The sequence below is a fragment of the Rhodnius prolixus genome, unplaced genomic scaffold (genome assembly GCF_049639745.1).
Source record: "Rhodnius prolixus isolate KJV_2025 unplaced genomic scaffold, Rpr scaffold_8, whole genome shotgun sequence".
Lineage (NCBI taxonomy): Eukaryota > Metazoa > Arthropoda > Insecta > Hemiptera > Reduviidae > Rhodnius > Rhodnius prolixus.
This window is the reverse complement of record NW_027411593.1, coordinates 37750756-37772412: the sequence shown is the minus strand read 5'-3', so window position 1 is coordinate 37772412 and position 21657 is coordinate 37750756. Positions and strand designations below refer to the sequence as shown.

General features: G+C 36.0%; 1 protein-coding gene and 1 long non-coding RNA gene across 2 annotated transcripts in view; one reads left to right on the top strand and one right to left on the bottom strand.

Annotated features, from left to right (window-relative positions):
- LOC141451413 (uncharacterized) overlaps positions 1–21657 on the top strand; it is a 228678-nt gene that overhangs the window by 53000 nt on the left and 154021 nt on the right. Inside the window, exon 2 of the long non-coding RNA XR_012456758.1 lies at positions 21135–21236. This is a non-coding gene — a long non-coding RNA (uncharacterized lncRNA). The remainder of the gene's footprint in view (positions 1–21134; positions 21237–21657) is intronic.
- Rad1 (Radiation insensitive 1) overlaps positions 1–21657 on the bottom strand; it is a 77060-nt gene that overhangs the window by 50617 nt on the left and 4786 nt on the right. Inside the window, exons 2-3 of the mRNA XM_074122740.1 lie at positions 11795–11844; positions 11324–11423 (exon numbers count right to left, since the gene is read on the bottom strand). The gene's annotated coding sequence lies outside the window, so the exon portion shown is untranslated. The remainder of the gene's footprint in view (positions 1–11323; positions 11424–11794; positions 11845–21657) is intronic.

Sequence of the window (21657 nt, the reverse complement as noted above, 5' to 3'; positions counted from 1 at the left end):
CTGTAGCCGAACGGTTAGAGGCGAGACCTGCAAAGCTAATATGTATTGTGGTACTGGGTTCGATTGCCCGGTCTTGGGCCTTGGATTTTATTTAATGGTTAATAAAAAGAAATTTACAGTAAAGTATGTTTGCTAGTCGCCTCCGTCCACGACACCTAATTGGTAGTTGGACGTTAAGCCCCGCCTGAAAAAAATAGGCGATTACTTTACTTTACTTACTTAAAAAGGCACCCAATGTGAAATGTGTTAGTGTTTGATGTAAAGCAGAGTTTGTCTGTGGATTCCCAAGTAGCTGCATACATCAATTACACTAAATTTTTTTTTTAAGTTTTAATTAAGTCTAGAAGTGACAGTATATGTATTGGTCACCACAATTAGCGTGGTCCAACTCCTGGAACAGTGGCTTGTCAAAAAGAGGATGTAAGTAAATATGTACACACAGGAAACTGAAAAGCTAATATCAAAATTAGAATATTATTACGGAAGTAAGAGTGGAGAGTGAGTGATATTCTAGTGATATTGGCCTACCCATGTGTATTAAATAGTGTATAGTGTAAATATGTATACGTAGATGTAGAATTGGTCGTGCTTGTGTATAGCTTCTAGTTTCAGTTATTAGGGCGAATGTAATTTATTGAGAGAATGTGTTCGAATAAGGTTAGTAAGCACATAGATGATGCTGGCTGTTTGGCGAAGGCAATGCCAAAAAAAAAAATAAAAGTCCCTAGAAAATTTTAGACTTATTGTAACCTCAAATTCAGATTTGAACTTCTCTTTTAAAATTCACTAAATATATTTTTACAAATGAATCATTTGAGCACGCCAAGTTTAAGTTAAATTGCTTTAAATTTTGAAATAAAATATTAAGAAATTGTTTTATAAAGATGCACTTACTATTTATAGATTCTTCACAAATTTGTAATTTTAGTCTCGCTATAGAGGTGGTGAAACTGTAATTTATACTGAAGTGGTACGTTACAGGTAAGGAATAAGTGATAAGTGATTTAGAAAATTTGAAATTTTCTCTAGTAAAAAGCATAGTACAGCCAATAAGATCTTTGCTAACGTTGGTTTAGAGATTGAATTTAGTGGTGAGTTCGTGCCTTAAATTAGGGTGTCTGCCCATGTTTTAAAATTCTTGAATAAGAGTCTCGTAAGTTTACTCCCACTGAATAAGACGATCTACGTCAATAACTGTTTCCTGATTCGCTCAAAGTGAAAAAGCAGGAAAAGAAAATAAGGAACAGCCCATGGCAGTAACCTTCAGAAGCAATTACTAAAAGTGGTATTACATTTGCTTGGATATATTTTCCAGAAAAGGTAAAAAGAAATAAAAATGCCGGAATTTATTTAACTTCAAACCAAGAGCTAACAAAAGAAATTACCAGCAGAATCAACACAGACAACTAATGATCAATTAAAACAAATTAATTGACAACAGGCAATTAGAGAGAGATAGAGAGAACATTCTCTCTCGTTCCTTTTCTATTGTTAACTTTATTTTCTTTATTATGTGAAAAAGGTAATGAATTTGGTGAGTAACCCACTTTAAAAATAACTGGACTCATTGATTGTAAATTTTGGAAATAACAAACAAAATTGCAATACTCATTTGCAAAGCCCTGAATTATAAGTTAAGTCGAGAAAAAAAAACAAAAAAAAAACTGTGAATACTTCCGGAAACTAATGAATAAAAGGGCAAGCAGTTCTCAAAGGCCGCTGAAGTCATTCAATGTCGAAAAAACAGCCATTTCGTTTTAACTAGACTTAAGCATTGGCCGAGGAAACGGAAGGAGAACATAGTGCTGAACAAGCTCGAAATGGACTCAAGATAGTGAACACTTCCTTGTGGTACTTCTACATTATAGTAGCTAGAGGATTGTAGAAAGGGGATTGCCTTGAATTACTTGGAAATTCTGTGAATTAAGTAAGATCTGAGAATTTAGTAGGATAGTGCTAAGTAGGAAAGACTTAAGCGTCTGTAGAAGACGTTTGAAAGCCTAGCGAAGTAGCAGTGATAGAGATGATGCAGTATAAAGACTTCCGGTTCATAATCGAGTGAAAGCTGACAAAACCGAATTATCGATTTTTTTTTAAAGACTCATTTTAGTATTTCAAACAATTCTAGAAAGCGAAAAAAGAAAAGTCAAATCGATTAATCTATAACAGGAAGTGATATACCGTCGAACCTCTCAATAACGGGTATTGGCGGGGGAAAGCAAAGTGGCCGCTTATAGAGGTGGTCGTTAGAAGGAGGTAGGCAAGTTCATAATGAAAAAATATGGGTTTTTTTTTTGCGAACATCTATTTAAAAATTGTTTATCATTAATAGATTTAAAAACGTACATAATTGCATAATTATTGCAGCTATATGATATGCATCAAATTTTTCTTATATTATCCAAAAAAATTTATCAAAAAACTACATATTATTGACTCTCAAACGAACTTTTAAGAATAAGGTGGTCGTTGGTGGGAGTTGAAACATTAAATCCGTTTCCCAAAATCCGATGTCCGCGGTCGCTATGTAGAGTTAGACCAAAGGTTCTTTTATATAGGAAGTGTATAGGGGGTAAAACGGGGGAATCCAAAAACTGCCCGTAAATGGAGGTGGCCGCTAGTGAGAGTGTCCTTTATGGGGAGGCTCGACTTTATTTAAAAAATATATTTTTATTTTATTTTGTATGATCTTTAAAATTAATTAAGCAGTCACAATTGAGATAATACAAGAAGTAAATTTACAACGATTTAATTTTTTCTACATACTAAATTGACAGCTTCTAAGTGACACCGAAATCATGGATTTTTAAAGAAAGATTTAAAAAATAACCAAATAAAGAAAAATAAAATAAATATAAAAACAAAAATAAATATATAAAAAATACAAAAAATAAAATAAAGGCGGCTTAAATGAATTCTAATTACATTCTTAAACGAACTGGGATTAAATATTATTATTATAATTATTATTAATCCGGAGAGTAACATCGCACTCCGACACATAAGTGAGATCTGTTGTCTTCTAACTGCTGCCAGACAAGTAACAATTCCTTAAAAATAGAGGCCAGATAAAAGTGAATATAAAATAGAAAGGATAGCTATTCCTGGGCCAGTTCTTTCTAGGACTATCCTTGTCATTTACAATTAATTCAAGAAAAGTGACAAAGAGAGAGGCACAATGAGTAAGAAAGCCAGTGTTGCCAAAAAAAAACACACAAAGGGAATAAGAAATAGAATAAAGACGGATAGAGAATGGAAGACACAGAAGAATTTAATAAAATATACAACAGGGAACCTTTTTATCATTAAACAATTTATGACAATCTTGATTTGTGCAAAAACCTATCTTTTTTGTGTTCCTTTTCGTTGCTCTACTTTGGATGGAAATTCTTGAACTCTTACCAAGGTTGAATTCAACTTTTCACCGGGAAATACATCGCTTGAATCGTTGAATGGGCAAAAAACTGTGATTACAACAACAATTATAATAATTAGTAAAACTTTATATCGTAATAGTGAATTTTTATTGAAATTCAAATGTTCAGTTGTAACTGACAGCTGGTAGCATCAACCATTAGGCATTAAAAGGTTATGACAGTAATTCTTACGTCACTAGCTACCCGTAAATTTAGTTTTAATTAAATTTATAATTTGAGAGTTATCTACGAGGGTCGTTTGAAAAGTCCGTGCAAAGTCAGAGAGATAGTACTACTGGCGCGTATCGAGGTTATGTTTAGTTAGTAGCATCTCTTGGAAGAACACACACCAAGTTTCAGCCAGATCGGTCTATTTCTTTGTGTTTGCCATTCGTTTGAATCGAGGAAGTCGAGTGATTTTCAAAAAATGGACGAAAAAGAATTTCGTGCATTGATTAAACACTACTTTATGAAAGGCAAAACGCCTCAGGAGACTAAAGAGAAGCTTGATAAACATTATGGTGACTCTGCACCTTCGATTAGAACAGTTTATAAGTGGTTTCAAAATTTTCGGAGTGGCCATATGGGCACAAGTGACGCTGAACGTTCTGGACGCCCTGTTGAGGTTACTACTCCAGAAATCATTGATAAAATCCATGATATGGTGATGGATGACAGAAGAGTGAAGGCGCGTGAGATTGCTAGTGCTGTGGGCATCTCGAATGAACGGGTACATAATATTTTGCATCAAAATTTGGACATGACAAAGCTATCCGCAAGATGGGTGCCGCGATTGCTCACGCTTGACCAAAAACGAAATCGTGTGAAGTGTTGCAAGGACGGTTTGCAGCTGTTCCAGAAGAATCCGCAGGACTTTAAGCGTCGTTTCGTCACTGTGCATGAAACATGGATACATCACTACACTCCTGAGACCAAAGAACAATCTAAACAATGGGTTACCAAAGGGGAATCTGCGCCAAAAAAGGCGAAGACCGTTCCTTCGGCCGGAAAGATTATGGCGACTGTATTTTGGGATTCGCAAGGAATAATCCTCGTCGACTATCTGGAAAAGGGTGAAACTATTACAGGTGCATATTATTTATCGTTATTGGACCGTTTGAAAACCGAGCTGCAAGAAAAAAGGCCCACGATTGGCCCACAAAAAAGTCCTTTTCCATCACGACAACGCACCAGCTCACACCTCAGCAGTTGTGGGCGCAAAATTAATGGAAATAGGGTTCCAACTCGTTTCACATCCCCCCTATTCTCCAGACTTGGCTGCCTCGGACTACTATTTGTTCCCCAATATGAAGAAATGGCTGGCGGGAAAAAGATTTTATTCAAACGAGGAGGTGATTGCAGAAACGAATGGCTATTTTTCAGACTTGGACAAATCCTATTATTCGGAAGGGATCAACAAACTAGAGCAGCGTTGGACGAAGTGTATAAGTCTAAAAGGAGACTATGTTGAAAAATAAAAAAGGTTTACCCCAAAAAATTAAGTAGTTTTTATTTTTGCACGGACTTTTCAAACGACCCTCGTATGATTCACTAGAACCCTTTAGTGAAAGAATTTTTAGCTGCAAATATTTTTAATGAAAGTAATGGTTTATTATGCGTATAAACAAAGAACCTTCCAAAGATTTGAGTGTTCCCTGACATTTTTTTTGTCCGTGACTCCTAAGCTTGAAACTGTTCAGTTGGTTTCAGGGGTTCGAACTTACTGCTTGTGATCTACACATATCGATGTTTTCTATCAAATCGAATCACACTATTTGATAAACGAAATTCGTCAAACTGTTTTTCTTTAAAAATTTTGATAAAAAAAAAAGAAACTGCAAAAGCTGCACATTAAGTTAAAATTAGATTTTCTTGGGTTATCTGTCAATGGAAGGGTTCCTTAGATATACTCCCGATTAAAGATTTATGTGTATAGGATTAAACGACATTTCTGGGCATGATAAACTAAGAACAAATTAGCAGATTGCTACAAAGCAAAGCTGATGTGAAATTAAACTAATTTATGTAAAATTGTCTTCAGCAGTCCCCTTAGCTTCTCTCCTGCACTTTCTAATTCCCTCCATTACGAGGAAATAAAGAAGACAAAGAACTTAAAAAGAAGAATGTACGCAGAAAAAAAATAAAAAAAAAGCAAGAAGAGGACCTAGCTTTAGAGTTCCGTTTTACCCTCGACTCTTTGTCAAATGAAGAATAAGGGTTGACGGACCCAATTCTGTTTCATCGCTGTACCCTTCCGCAGCCCTTTTCTGTTCGCTTTATTTGCAGCACATAAAACTAATTACCGGCCCTTCTCCCTTCGCTTTGTTTTCCTTTTAAATTAGCCTTTCGACTAGCGACCGGATACTAGTATAGTTTGGTGAGATACCTACGGCCGAGAGGGGAAAGCGAGTGTTACAACTCCGCACTCCTTGAGGGTTGCCGCATTGAAATCGAAAAAGTTTTCGAGTAATTTTTCTTTCCTTGGGCTAGGGCCCTTGATACTCTATGTCTACTACAGTCACTTCGATAAATTACCAGCTGGGAGGTAATTTACCTTTAAAAAGGGCATACCATTGCAATGAGTAAATTATTATTAAAGTTCAATTAGTTGAAAGTAACATCTTTTTAGGAGTCATTTATTTAATAAATCTGACTAATTTCGAAGTATAAGTGTGTTTACGCCCAAAATTTGTTCCATATTACTTACTAAAACTCTGAACCAAAAAAATGTTTCGAAACAAAAATTATATTAAACGCTGGAGATCTTTCAGCAGAGACATAATGTTATCTAGAGATATATTGAATAATTCCATGACCAGATCTTACAGCTTTATGAAAAGAAAAAACATCTTAGATGAATTTCAGGAAAAATAGTAAAGAAGTTAAACTGTGAATACTTTGAATTATTTTGACTTGTTTCTAGTTTTGGTAAATAGATTTTTGGATATAGAAACTGTGTCTTTGGACATAGATATAGAAACTAAGGCATAATATGCGAGAATAAACCAACCTTCTTATAAAGTAATGGCCTAATCTTTTAGGCAGACTTTAGGTATAATTGTGCTAAAAATTGCTTGCACTTAGTAATTGCGCTAGGTCAGAACAAGTAATAAATGTCTACCCAAGAAGGGCAAAAGAAGGAAAAATGTAAATTAATTAGCAATACATTTCCTTCCGGTTTTAATTAACGTTTTTCCTGGTTAATAATCACGTAAAGGGGACTGGATTCAGTCTTGCCTTAAATCGAACTAGTCACCAGCGATTTCTGTTATTACTAAAATACTGTTGTTCTAGGATGTTAACTATTTTTAATCTATTTCATTGTTCTGTGCAAGTTTAAAGGTGTGGAGGAGAAGGTTGGATAAGGCGGAAAGATTGTTGTTGTTGTTGTTTAGTTCAGTAGACCTAGCGGTGGTTGAAGGAGAGAAACTAGCCTGGCCGACAGTTTTCCTAATTAAAAGTTTTTCATCCTCTCTTCCTTGACTGTACCTGAGGGAAAGGAAGGGCTAGCTTAGCAATGCCGGCAGTAGGTGGTGGGATTTAGATTCTTCGGAAATCCTGGAGCCAGAGTTTTAGTATGGGTGTGGGGAGTTTTCAGAAAAGAGAGGGAAAAGATTGTTGGTGAGAAAAAGTGTTTTTCCTCTCTGTCCAGCGTTGGAAAAATCTATATCACCATTAGGAGGGCATATTATATTGGCAGCTGTATCAATGATGCCCAGGAAGCTTCACAGTGGAGAAGGTTGGTTCTGACGATGAGGAGTACGGGCTCTAGAGAGTTCTCATTGGGACCGGTTGGACGCGACGCCCTGGGTGTCGTTATAAGTGGTATGAGAACACTGGGGATCAACTTGACTCTCTAAGGCTGGGGAAAAAGCTAGCGCTACCCACCATTATCCCAAAACTCCTAAAAGCTCACTTTCCCCATTTTGTCCCAAAACTTTAATTCTCTCTTTCCCACACTGTATCTTCTTGCAGACATTCAAAATCGGAATAGGCCAGGGGTAGGAGAACACAACAGAATCGGCGAGGAGAAAAGTATGAGCGGATATTTTTGGGTGACGGACTAAGAAGAAAGTGGGAAAAAGCGAAGAGATTTTATAACTTCGGAAAAGGAGCCAACTGCCGGCGGCGTGCTTGGTGTTGCCCCTCACAGTGGGGGCTGATACAGAGAGTGGGAGAGAGAGAGGGATCATTAATAAAGTAAATAATTAATGTTTAAGAGTTGGACGACGTACATTTATCCAAGAGTCTTGGTCGGAGACGGCGGTCGGGGGCGGCAGAAGAGCCGTCCTTCGATCTCCTTCGTTCATCCTGCAGTGCACACACTCAGACAGTTATTTTAAAATATTCCCCTCCACTCCTACTGCAACATCCAGGCAGAATATCTGTTTCACACCCTGTCCACTTCCTTCTTTACTAGGTTTTCCATCCTTCTTCTAGTTTTTTGACGAATAGAAAACAAGAAGAAGAAGAAGAAAAGACAATTACTACTCCGTTATCCTTTACTCTAACATATATCTTTCTCTCCTCTCCGCCTTCCTTGTCACTTCCTGTTTATTACTTCCTTTCACTGTATAGAAAAGGCGGGAAAGAAGATAATTTTGCTGAAAATAGGATTAATGACCGCTGCTAATTGGTCAGATTGTCGCCTGTTTTCTCCCTCCAATCAACTTTAAATTCAAGTATTTTAATAATTAAGTTTTTAAGAGATACGAAATAACAATCAACTTCATTACGTCAGCGATGTAAACACTTTAGAGAGTGAAATTGGCGCCAAGTATAAAGATTTTTCACAAAATAAAAATTAAAAACTCTAGGAATACGGAAATACTTGTTCAGAAATGATATTTTTAAACCTATCCCTATTCCTCCCACCCAGAATGCCCTAGAACGGATCTTCCCGAATAAATTTATCAAAAGTTATAATCATAGGATACATTTTTGAGAAAGTTCTAGAAGAATGAGAAATAGTGCCAAACTAGCCTTCAATATAAGACTTAGCGGCTTGCAAGGACTAGATAACGAACTTGGTCTTATTTTCGCTCTCATGAGCAAAAAAAAGGGCACTTAGTGTCTAGCTTCCCCCATTAGACTGTTGCTAGCCTAGGCTAACTGAAGCAACAAACCTCGGTTTAGCTCCGAACACCTCGGCTTCCACTGCTTCCTTCGCCTTTAACCGTGGGACCTGATTGTTACTTTTTTTTTAACCTTTACTGAGATTTCTACAACTTTCCGGAAATAAATGCAACAAACACAAGACATAAGACTTGTAATAGTCCATAAATGAGTGTGCTGATAGGCGAAAAAGGCCGACAAGCACACACCGATATGACAACTAGAATGACGGCGGTAACAGTCGCAGTATGGTTCACGATCATCACATTAGACGACGCGACGCTACTTACGCAGTTGGTCGCGTAGCCACCAACGCTTTAAACATCGTGGAAGATTAGTGGGAAGAATAGTGTTTGAGAGGGCATGCCCTAAAGATTCATGTGAGTCGATAGTTGGGAATAGAAATTTAATTAACGGGATTTGGCAAATTAAGAATCAAAGAATCAAATTAAACACAAGGTTTAATGAAAATCCATTTAGTAAAGAACTATTTCTTCTAGGCGGATTTTAAACGTTATGTTAGGGGACACCTCGTTTGATCCATTATAATGTTGCAGCTTCCTGCAATTCTCGTCTTTGAGATATTTTGTTTTCACACACGCAGACCATTTTCGGCAAACTCTTTTTCAGAATCAAAAACCTCAATACGACTTTTTCTGGTGAAAACAAATCAAAATTCGCTTTGATCTTTACTTAAAAGAGAAAGTACGAACTACGTAAAGGGCTACACGAATCTCGAAGTTAGAAGGGTACCCGAAGCAAGGTTTCACATCCAAATGTAATATCAGTTTTGAACTTACATTGTTTCACCTTTGACTTGTCTTCACGCACTTAAAAAGTAGTACTGTTAGATTAGAATTAAGAATAAGACGAAGGTAATCTCAAAATCCAGTTATAACTAGGTCTCGGATGCTGTTCGATCAGATAAAAGAAAGAATAGAAAGGGGGACGCCTAAAGGGGAAGGTAAGTAGCGCGAAGAGATCATTGAAGACAAGCAGGTGTCCGCCCCTAGTGGCCGCAGAACACTCGGGAGTTTGACCCCTCCAGTTTCTGAATTTGAAACAATAGGGACTAGCCAGTGGTGGTATTCTTGTCTAGTAATTGTTCTCACAGGAAGTACGAAGAGAATGGTAACACAGGGTGTTGTCTGCCAGGGAGAATGGACATAACCCATGGACCCATTTAACGACAGTAACTATACCATGGGAAACTTCGAAGACCCTATCACAACTAATTAGACTGACCCAGTAACTACTTTATATAACGTACACGCATATCATTAAATATCTCAAGAGTCTGAACCAACTATTACATATCACTTAAATAGTGTTGGAGCCTATTTCCGGTATTTAATACAAAAATTAGGTTAATTTTAGAAAATAACTCAAATGAGATCAATATTTAATATACACGGCACCATTATATAGAGTAACACCAGTATTATCAACTGTAACAAGTCATAGAAGATCGAAATCTAGGCAATAATACAAACAAAACAAAATTCAGTCTGAAATGGACCATAATCTTTCTACCCCGAATTAAATAAGAATTCAATGAGCCTCTGAATACTAAGATTTAAAAAAAATTGAGGAAAATGGGCAAATTTAAAGATATGAGAACTTTGCGATTTCGAGACCAGGATATGTTAGCGGGAACATGTTTTTGGAGGGAAACTTCCTGGACCTTACGAAAGAAAGGGGGAAGGTTTATGCTCGACGTATGGCCTGTAAGGGGTGGCTAAATAAGCCACTTTTGGTTAGCGGTCACCTAGACAACAAGAACCACATCACCGAATCTGAATCGAGGGATTGTTACTACCGAAAATCTTTGTTTGTTTTTTTAATTTTCAGTCATCAGTCTTGAATTAACTTGTAAGCACCTAATACGTCTTAGGAGAAGTTGACGAAGCCCAAGATCTCTGATCTCTGCAGTTGATTATCGCATCTAGTTCTATCTGAGAAGACTATGGGTAGCTAAGTCGTCTTACTAATTATCTTAATTCTTCCTTTAGCCGTTAAAAAATCCGCGTAACTTTAAAAAAACCCGCTGAAAATGAAGGAAAAACATATAAAACCTCCCTTCTCCATCTGTATATTCAATCAAAAACATTATTGAACAAAAACGAAATATTAGAACAATTTTAAACTAAACAGAGAATTTAACTTGGCCAGAATGATGGTACTGGTTTCAAAGTTATCCCGTTTGTATTAATATCCAATGGGGATAAATCTGTTACCAAACCAGATTATGTTATCACAATATGATTTCATCGTGATTCAATATTGTGTGCAATGTACTATAGAGTAGAGAGTGTAGGTGTGAGGGCATGCAATAACTTTACGAGAGTGACTGGGGGATGGCTAAGGGCCCCACCCCCAGATATTTATACTGTTTATACCAACACTAACATAAATTTTGCCCACACACTTCCGGGCTCTCAACTTTTTTTTTTTTTTAAATTTATTTACAATCTTTATGCGATCTGAAGAGGGGCCAGAGAATTAATATAAATAAATAAATAAATTATATATGTATATAAATATATATTTATAAATTTATATATTATATATTTATTATAACCTTACAGTTTGCCTGTTTAATTAAGTCAGAAAGTCAGATGGTTTATTGTTTGTCAATATTTTGCACTCTAGATATTATGACAGTAAGTGTAGAGGGAAACGGAAAGATCGCTTAAGACGAATTCTTCATCGATAGAAAGAAATTTGGCAGCTGGGATTGTTCCCGCTTTCAAGAAACTGCAAAAATATGGTTTTAAACAAATCCCACTCACCTGCTGTACGTATCAGTGGTGAACCCAATGGTCCCGGAGGAGCTAGCTGGTTTTTCCCCTCAAATTTGATTTTTCTTGGCATAATTGTTCACCTCACTGCCTGCAAACATATTTTAGAAGCTAAATAAATAACGTTTTTCTGCAACCATGTAGGGAAGTTCTCATTACTCAATTAAAATCAGCTGTGTAATGCCCAACTTCCCACACTAGTGGGGAAAAATTCCCATTAGTGTCACTTTCCGCACTAGTGAGTGGAAAAACTTTATTGTGCTTCCTTGATATAAGAAGTTTTGTTATTAACATAAATATTTTCTGTAAAACTTTAATAAGCTTATTTAACGTAACTAAATAATTAAAAAACGAATATTAAACAATAAAATAAAAATTGAAAGGAATATAGAAATAAAAATAATATTTTAATAAATAATCAGATATTTTTAATTATAACAGTTAAAAAGGTTATAGTGTTACCTTATAGAAATTTAAAATGGATTCTAGTGATGCCTGTTTAGAAAACACTCCTCCATCAATAAAAGAAACAGCAGAAAATGTAATAAGTAATGTAAATACGTAAGTAATGTGAATAATTGTAATATAACAATAAATGTTTATAATAAATAAATTACTTTTTGTAGACTGTAAAAATGAAATTTTTAATTTTTTTAGTTAATAACCCTAACGGTTGCAAAAAAAATATAATATTTAACTCGAGCGTCAAGTATTTTCCTCACACTCGGCAATTTGCACTTGCACGTGCAAACCCTACCTCGCGTGAGGAAAAGTACTACTTTCCACACTTGTTAAATAAATAACTATTTCTATTGTACTTTTTATTTTTAATAAATAAAATTTGGTTCTTTACGTGGAAATCATTAAATTTAAAGGCCTCGGGCACATATTACGCGAAAGGGATCTTTGCTGGAATATAAGTTCTTCACGTAGTTCACTGATTACTTCGACTAAATGAAGAAGTCAACTTAAATTTAAGCATAATAAAACTTATTGTTACGCCTTAATCAAAACAATTTTTACGTTAATCCGCAATGAGTTGTGCACCTCACTGAGTTTTGTGAGAAATAAAAATGCTACGAAATTAAGCGGGTGCTTAAATAATTTTTTGGTAATATCCATTTCATTGCTACAATTTGATTTTAAACTCATTTTTAGGCCTTCAGGAAATGTTTTAAATTACGAGTAAATTACGCACTCTTTTGAAGTGCCTATTTCACTACCTTAATCCCCGTTATTTTACCAAACTGATTCATTTGTTTACTCCTGAGTTAATTGCTGTGCCGATAAAGATTACATCGCCTTAGACGTAATAGGCCTTAGTTGCGCTATTACGCAGTACAATTGGATCGCTCTGGTCAGAGATTGATGCCCGCCTTATCGTGATAAGGCAACCTGCCGAGGCCTTTAAATTCTATTATAAAACTACGATAACAATTTAATATTCATCTAAAGGTAAAGGGTAAGGATTAACTTAGTGGTTAGTGTACTGGAATTCAAAACATGGATCCCTTGTTCAAAACCAGTCGTCAGCTCTAATTTTAATTTTACAGCTGTGTCTGCGATATCTCCAAATAAAAAAAATAATATTTCAAAGCGCAGTTAAAATATTTATTATTATATTTTAAAAAGAGAATATTTATATTCTCCTTTTTGAGGATTTGGTTGAAAAAAATATGTTAAATGTAAGAAAGGTCGCCTTAAAGAACCAAAAATATGGATGGTTTTGGATGCCGACTGCAAGGTAAAGTGCAAATAAAAAGGTAAATTGCATTGGTTCTACCAATTGGTTCTACCAGTTGGTTTTAGCAGTTGGTTCTACCAGTTACAGAATATTGTCCTAAACGTAAAAAAAATTGGAATAAAACTACGGAGTCCAGCCAAACATTCTTACATCTACCAACTCCAGACAATACAGTTCCAAATTCCGGACTACGTCTTTAACAGAATCCACTCACTCCGATCTAAAAAGTACCATTTATTCAAGACCCTAATCTCCTCACCCGATACAAAAAAGATTCACTCTCGCCCATCCGCACATCCTGGCCCTCCTCATTGATCCAGCTTTCCATCTTCTACTCTTCCTGACAATCCCAAAAGGTCGATTACATTTTTTTTTTTTGTAGTTTTAATTATTTGGCAAAAATTTTGAGTTTTGCAGGAAATTCCGAAACAAGTGGGTGTAGATCTTGAGGGTGTTTGTGAGATTTTTGAAAAAAAATTATCAACTTTAGAGCTCAGTTATAAATACAGTAGAAAAACATTAAACTAATCTGAAATTGGCAAGAAAACATTGGCAATGAGGATCAATTTAATGAGTTCAGAAGTTATCTCAATAAACAATCATTTTAGATATATCTGTAAGAAATAACCACCCCCATCTGTCTATCTGTGGCGAGGATACTAGCCTTGGTGGGGGTGGACTCGGAGGCGGCAGTCTGGACCGGCCTTACCCACACTACGACTTCTACAACTGACACTAAATACCACCACTACAGCATCTTATTTTAACGTGCAAAACAATTGGAAAAACCATCTTATTTACATTAAATTTATTACTTACATTTAAATTTTACCCTACATTTACTTTTAATTGCTATTGCTTACTGGGTGACCCGTTTTTATTGCCGATTCGTCCTCCCTTTCTAGCTCATTATTTTATATTCAAGTTCCGAGCGATTTTTGCTTTTCAATCTCTATTTCCTCTCCTTTTTTCAAATTAACATCAGTTAATTATTTTAAAAGTACTGAATAATTTTGATAGAATTTAAGAGTGAAATAAAATCAGTAATTTGTTAAAACTGATCATTATTAAAGTTGACGATAAATAAATTGAAATTTCAAAAAATGCTGTAATCAACCTTCTGTTTTTGGTAGCCGAAGAAAGCGGAAACTCTCGGTTTCCAGCAGGCTCTTACAGGTGCATAATTAAGAGAAAGCGGTAACCGCCTACTCTATCCTTATCTCTATCGTCATTATCGCAGATTCTCTTCTCTACAGATTCGTTTTCCCCCTCTCGTTCAAGTAAAGAAACGAGCCCATCTTATGTTTTCATCCATAAAATAATTAAAAATAATTTTAGACGAAGGATTCAATAGAAGAAGAGTTTTTAAAAAGGAGAATAAAATTTTAGAATTTAAAGCACGTCTATATCTGAGATCTTTGGGGCTTGGAGATTCTGTCAGTTATAGACTCCGAAAAGTGAGCTCTAAGAAGCTCCTAGAAAGAGAAAATCTAAAGGCCAGCAGCAGGATTCGAACCAGGGACCTCCGCGCTGGAATCCAGTATTCGCTAACCATTAAACCCTAAGCTAAACTAATCCTTATTATTATTATCACAAATGGTGTGAGCACAAACTAAATCGCCGTTGGAGAGGGCTCTTCATGAACCAGAAGACCTGTTACTTAGCGGTAAGAGTGTTTTGATAGCCCAATTTGGTCAGAATAGATGTGTGAAGGCGAGCTAAAATATGCTAAGCCAAACATTATAAGTATCGACTATCATTAAAGACCTTAACATGTACTGTGAGCGGGATAATATCAATGAAAGTGTGTACAGGCTGGGATACACGCATTGACACCAAGATTGCTGAAAAAGAAATGGTCTAATTGGTCCACTCTACCACATTCTTGGAGCTACAATACTACTTCTACTGCTTCCAAAAAAAAAAGAAGTTCTTGTACGGCCTCCTCCTTAAAGAGTCCATAAACCATGGAAGATGGTGACAATGAGCTCAAGTTTGCCTGTAGGTAAGATAAATCTAAATGCACAAGATCAACTACCTTTTCCCGTTCTAAGTTTAAAGTATGAGGTACAGTATAAGGGGATAGTTCGTGTTGCTAGACTGGGATACCCGCTGGAATGTCCCCGATCCCAGTACGAGTGGCTACTCTATTTCACCCTACGGAATAAACGGAAGTCATTAAATAGATTGCATTGGATTAAATGAGCAAAGAAATGGTCAGAGACGTTTAGAGGGAATGAACCCTTTGATTCTCTCTTGGTTACATTAGAACATTAGTTACATTCATTACTTTAAACGAATTGAAATTTCTCTATGGTGAATTAATTCAAATAGAAAAAAATAACAATATTTCTTTGAAAAAATTTAAAATGTCTAAAATTTAATGACGCAATTATTTTCTTTGGTAAGTGTTGATGATGGATATAAATTTCCCCCCCACTCCTCTCTTAAAGTAAGAAAAACTAAAGGGTGACGTAGGGCTTTAAAACTCACTCCCCTCCATCTAAAAAGTCTTTAAGAGCCTGTTTTTTACGGCCTACACACAGAAAAAACAAATGGCTGTCGTTTTTTCTCCATTGAAGGTCCACAGGGCGTATCAGAGTGGCACTGTCGCTGGGGGACGGCAAGTGAGGAGGCGGTTTTTCTTGGCTGGCAATTACTTGCAAGATAAATGAATCTTCTTAGCTTGGAGGCGCTGTGGCCAAGGGTAGTCTCCCTCCCCTTTTTTGGCCAGCGCCAAGCAAAGAGAAGTGGATTGGAGGCGGCCACACAGACAGACAGAGAGAGAGAGAGAGAGAGAGATGGAAATCGTGAAGTAAAAAGAAGCACTGGGCTCGCTCACTCTTAATGCATCACTCTTATTGTGTATAAGCAGAACAGCTAGCGGGGGCGGCAGGCTTTGATAGAGAGAGAGAGAGAGGCAGTACTGCCTCTTTCGCACTTATTCTCCACTCTATTCTCAAGTTTTTCAACGTCCAAACAACACACTTTGGCAGCCTCCAAGTACGCACTCCACGTCCCTTAATGGAGAACAAAGTCTTTACAGTTATAAATCGGCTACGGCTTTTATTCTCTGCAGCGATTATTATTTGATAAGCGACAAAAATCCAAATTGAAAAAAACAACTAAATTTTAAAAAAAATTACTGTTAATAATATGCAGACAAAGTCCACAATGTTCCAAAGAAAACAACCAACTGGATTCTCATGCGGAGATCCCTGGTCCAGCTGCTGGCCATTAGATTTAGTTAGGAGCCTCTTGCAGCTCAGTATCCGATGATGCAGCGTTGTGTTTAACAAGAGAATACTGTCCAGTGACAGACAGTGCACTGGAAAAAAATGCACCAGGCGCCAAAATAACCTCAGATGTTGACGCAAACATGCTATCCATCGAACAATGAATGCAAAGTCTAGTCCACCACTACTATTCTGCCAATAAGCGGCAAGCTATTGGTACTGTCCTTGAAAAGAAAGAATTGCAAATCATGCTAAATTTCCTATTGATTCATTTTCAAAAAATAATCTATTTAGATACAAGACAGGCTTCTCTCTAAAGTGCAATTTAAGTACAATGTACGGTTTCGCATGTCATTTATTATAGTGTAGGTTTGATGAAACTAGAAACTCTACAAAACGGAAGTTTCATTTAGAATTAATGAATTTCCCACATATTTAAGATTTTCTTTTTATAAAGTTTCAAGAATTTTCTCCAATCTTAGTATTTACGAGGGTCGTTTGAAAAGTCCGTGCAAAAATAAAAACTACTTAATTTTTTGGGGTAAACCTTTTTTATTTTTCAAGTCCCCTTTTAGGCTTATAAACTTCGTCCAACGCTGCTCTAGTTTGTTGTCCCTTCCGAATAATAGGATTTGTGCAAGTCTGAAAAATAGCCATTCGTTTCTGCAATCACCTCCTCGTTTGAATAAAATCTTTTTCCCGCCAGCCATTTCTTCATATTGGGGAACAAATAGTAGTCCGAGGGAGCCAAGTCTGGAGAATAGGGGGGATGTGAAACGAGTTGGAACCCTATTTCCATTAATTTTGCGACCACAACTGCTGAGGTGTGAGCTGGTGCGTTGTCGTGATGGAAAAGGACTTTTTTGTGGGCCAATCGTGGGCGTTTCTCTTGCAGCTCGGTTTTCAAACGGTCCAATAACGATGAATAATATGCACCTGTAATAGTTTTACCCTTTTCCAGATAGTCGATGAGGATTATTCCTTGCGAATCCCAAAAGACAGTCGCCATAATCTTTCCGGCCGAAGGAACGGTCTTCGCCTTTTTTGGCGCAGATTCCCCCTTGGTAACCCATTGTTTAGATCCCCCTTGGTCTCAGGAGTGTAGTGATGTATCCATGTTTCATCCACAGTGACGAAACGACGCTTAAAGTCCTGCGGATTCTTCTGGAACAGCTGCAAACCGTCCTTGCAACACTTCACACGATTTCGTTATTGGTCAAGCGTGAGCAATCGCGGCACCCATCTTGCGGATAGCTTTGTCATGTCCAAATGTTGATGCAAAATATTATGTACCCGTTCATTCGAGATGCCCACAGCACTAGCAATCTCACGCACCTTCACTCTTCTGTCATCCATCACCATATCATGGATTTTATCAATGATTTCTGGAGTAGTAACCTCAACAGGGCGTCCAGAACGTTCAGCGTCACTTGTGCCCATATGGCCACTCCGAAAATTTTGAAACCACTTATAAACTGTTCTAATCGAAGGTGTCAGAGTCACCATAATGTTTATCAAGCTTCTCTTTAGTCTTCTGAGGCGTTTTGCCTTTCATAAAGTAGTGTTTAATCAACACACGAAATTCTTATTCGTCCATTTTTTGAAAATCACTCGACTTCCTCGATTCAAACGAATGCCAAACACAAAGAAATAGACCGATCTGGCTGAAACTTGGTGTGTGTTCTTCCAAGAGATGCTACTAACTAAACATAACCTCGATACGCGCCAGTAGTGCTATCTCTCTGACTTTGCACGGACTTTTCAAACGACTCTCGTATATTGTATTTCATGCAAATAAATCAATCGATAACTTTAATTTGTAAAATTTTCCTCAAATTATAATTCTTTTTGGAGGAGAATTCATTCAAGACTTTTCTCTATAGTCGTTTCTCAGATATCTATAGCCTTCAAATCGCATGGACAAGAATTATAGTTTAGTTAAGTTACCAGTTTGAAGTAAACTTATAGTTTAGAACTTTTCGAATTATTAGTAAGAGAAAATTTTATGGTGTTCACATTGTTTTATTTAAAAGAAAATTAAATTAAAAAAAAACTATCAGAGTTTTGCCCGCCTTGTTTTGCTCCTACGAGTTCTGATATTTAAACAAAAATTAGTGTAAAATTGTGTCCCTTTGTTTCATAATTTTGGCCAAATCTAATTAGTTAAAGATTAAGAATTCACAAACATTAAAAAAATACCCTGATTAAAAAAAATAATAAATTTTAAAAACATATTCCGTTTCATTGGACTTATTTAAAAGCAGACACAAGTAGAATTTGGTTTCATTTTATTAATTAAACAATTAATAATTATTAAACGTTATCCAGTCAGAAGTTTATTAACAAATAAATATAAAATAAGAAATTTTATTTCATATTTACTTCCACAGAGATGCAAATTTATAAAAACCTTAATTATAAGGGTATTAATGCACAACTATTGGATTTGAGCCCTATCTATCGGGCATTTCGTGGTACTAAAGTCAGCCAGTTTGCTGTAGCTATTTTTCTATCAGGATAATTAATTACTGGGGCTTAATAAAGCGGCAAAATTTCCAATAAAAATTATTTGTTAATTTGTAAATTTAGTGTGAACACTCACCAATGTTATCTTACCCCAACTTCTATTAGATTACTAAATTAAAAAAAAATAATAAACATCTCTTAAAAAATTTGTTTTTCAGATTTTTTTGTTTTGTTTTTCTGCAATTGCGGTAATATTTCTTAATCAATGCAGTAAAGATCATAAATATTTATGTTGTATAGTGACCAGTTTAGGAGACCAGCACTGGCTACCTGGTAGTCTATGTATCAATGAGTTATTTATGGTTGTGTACATAGCGCTTGGTGGAGGCTAGGCATCCATTGCCGTCTCCAATGTCATACTGTCGCGTCACATATATGGAGGTTCGATCGTTATGTTGCAACATTAAGTTTGGGTACATTAAAAAAATAAAATAAAATAAAATCAAGCAAAGCAAAATAACTAAGATCGCGTTTATATTTAATTGCTTTAAATTGGCTAAAATATGCAAGGCGTTATTAATTTATTAGAATTTATTTTTGTATTAATTGTAGGACTAAATTATTTGTCAACCACCCCTCGCAAGAGACTGCCCTTTACATTTAGATTTCGATTCTTTGAAGGAATACTCATTTTTAGATCTACTGAGTACGTAAAAGGTGATTTAATAAATTGATCTAGAGCCAGTGATAGAATTGGAAATAAGCACACTGTTGGTGTGCTGCAAGTTGCGTACCCGGAGGGATTTTTAGGGTTGACCCTGTCCCAAAAGTAGGTAACAAACAAGTTTACCAACGGCAATTATAAGAAAATGTAATTAGTAATGTTCGCTAATTGATATAGAAGATCGACCTTGTCCTAGAAGAATATCAATGCTGGTTAAGACCTGGAAGCGTCACTTCTGATTGCATATTTACACAAATATGCACATTGTAGCAAAAAGCTATGAATATAATTGGGAGTATAATCTATTCACAATTCTTATGATAGAATTTACCGAAAGAAAGCAGTTAAGTTCAAGTAAAACATACGCTTCACTAGAAGAGAGAGATGCCCAATCAGAAGAAAAAGATTGAGGCAAGATGACCCATTGTCGCTTGAAATACTTAACATAAACCAAAATAAAGCTGTCGGGAAAAATATACAGGAAATTAGACTTAGTTTCTTTTATAAAGGAAGATTTCGAGTTCTTGGTCATAAGGAGCGAATGTCCCTTGATAGATTGCCTATAAGGGTGATGTATGGGAAGGTGTAAGAAGAAAGAGAACAAAGGAGGCCTACAAGGAGAAATGGCAGACTCTCATGGATAAGATTCAGGTCCTGTAACCGAACATGAACACCAGAGGAAGAAGAATGCTCATTAAAGACTCATTTAAGAAATTCCAGCTGTGAGAGAGGGTTCAATGGCTTTATTTTCCTGCTTTTATACAGAATCGTGGCTACATGGTTGCCCCTGTTGTTCTAAATATAATGGCAACTAAACCAAGAAAATTGGTCATAAGATTAGATTGGATTCTGTGGGACTAGCCACTCAGCCTAATACAGATGGAATCTTTTATGAAACATTCGTTTAAGCCTCCCTTTCGTTTAATTAGACTCAGAACTCCTGGGTAAAGGCATCAGTTTTGCTTCTCCGAAGTGCAGCAGCACTCTCACTCTGAGAAAATATGTACATTGCCGTTTATTTTGATTCCTAATAACAAACTTATCAGTTTTTACACGATGCTCGTGGCCCGTAAATATGCCTAAGGTCATCCGATTGGCCGCGTATCAGTGTTGGGTTAGTTCCGCAATAAACTTAAGCGAATGGCTAATATTATACAATATATTATAATTTTCACGTGCCAAGAGTCCTTGTGTGCACACCCGCTTTGATGGCAGCACTTTAGGCCATTTTTAGAAAAAGAGTTGAAGCCCTATCCCTAACTCCGCATATCAAAAGATCCAGGCAAGAAAAGTTAGAATTGATAGAGTGACTCGGAAGTACGATATTACTGAAGAGTATTCTGAAAAAAAAGAGTTTTCCGCAATTTTCATGCATTTTTTTTACGCAAGAATTTAATTTATGAGTGCTCCTGGAATCGGGAGAGATTTATGTATTCCTCTAATATGTAATCTCGGTGAATTCTACGTTTTTACCACTAATACAATATTATTACAAGGTAACATGGAAGTTACATGCAGTATGTATTGAAAAATCTTGTGACTCAACTAGACTTTTCGTTTTAATGAACTTAAATCGGAGAAACTGTTACTAAAAACAATAATAAAAAATATCTTTTAAATATTCTGTTCTAGGGTAGAAGAATATTCGCTAAGAAATGCCAAGTTAATAGCGAATGGACTACTGTAGAGTGCTGCTACCTTCAGGCAGTTTTAGCAACTACTTAGAAAAAGTCGGTAAGGTAGATCTAGTATAAGCACTGGATGTTACTTTATTTTCATCCTTTGTAATAAATTAGACTCGAAGAGAAAGTTAGTATTAATTATAAATCATTAATTTATTAAGAAAATTATTATGAACAAAATTAATTATGCATTTTTACTTTAGTTATTGTGAACTGGGCCCTTAAAGAATAGTTTTACATTATATATAGCTACTGTAACAATAAAATAATCAAAATAGGGCTGATTAGTTCGAAAATTTGTATAATTAACTGAAGTAACATGAAATTTTAAATAGAGATTGCAGATGTTTCACAGTTTATTGAAGTATTGGCGTTAATGGATCGTACAAGTCCCAAAATCACTAAGCACCGAAGTGCATGCACTTTGCTTTCTATTGAGCTATACATAATCTCTTGGTGACTTTATCTCCTAT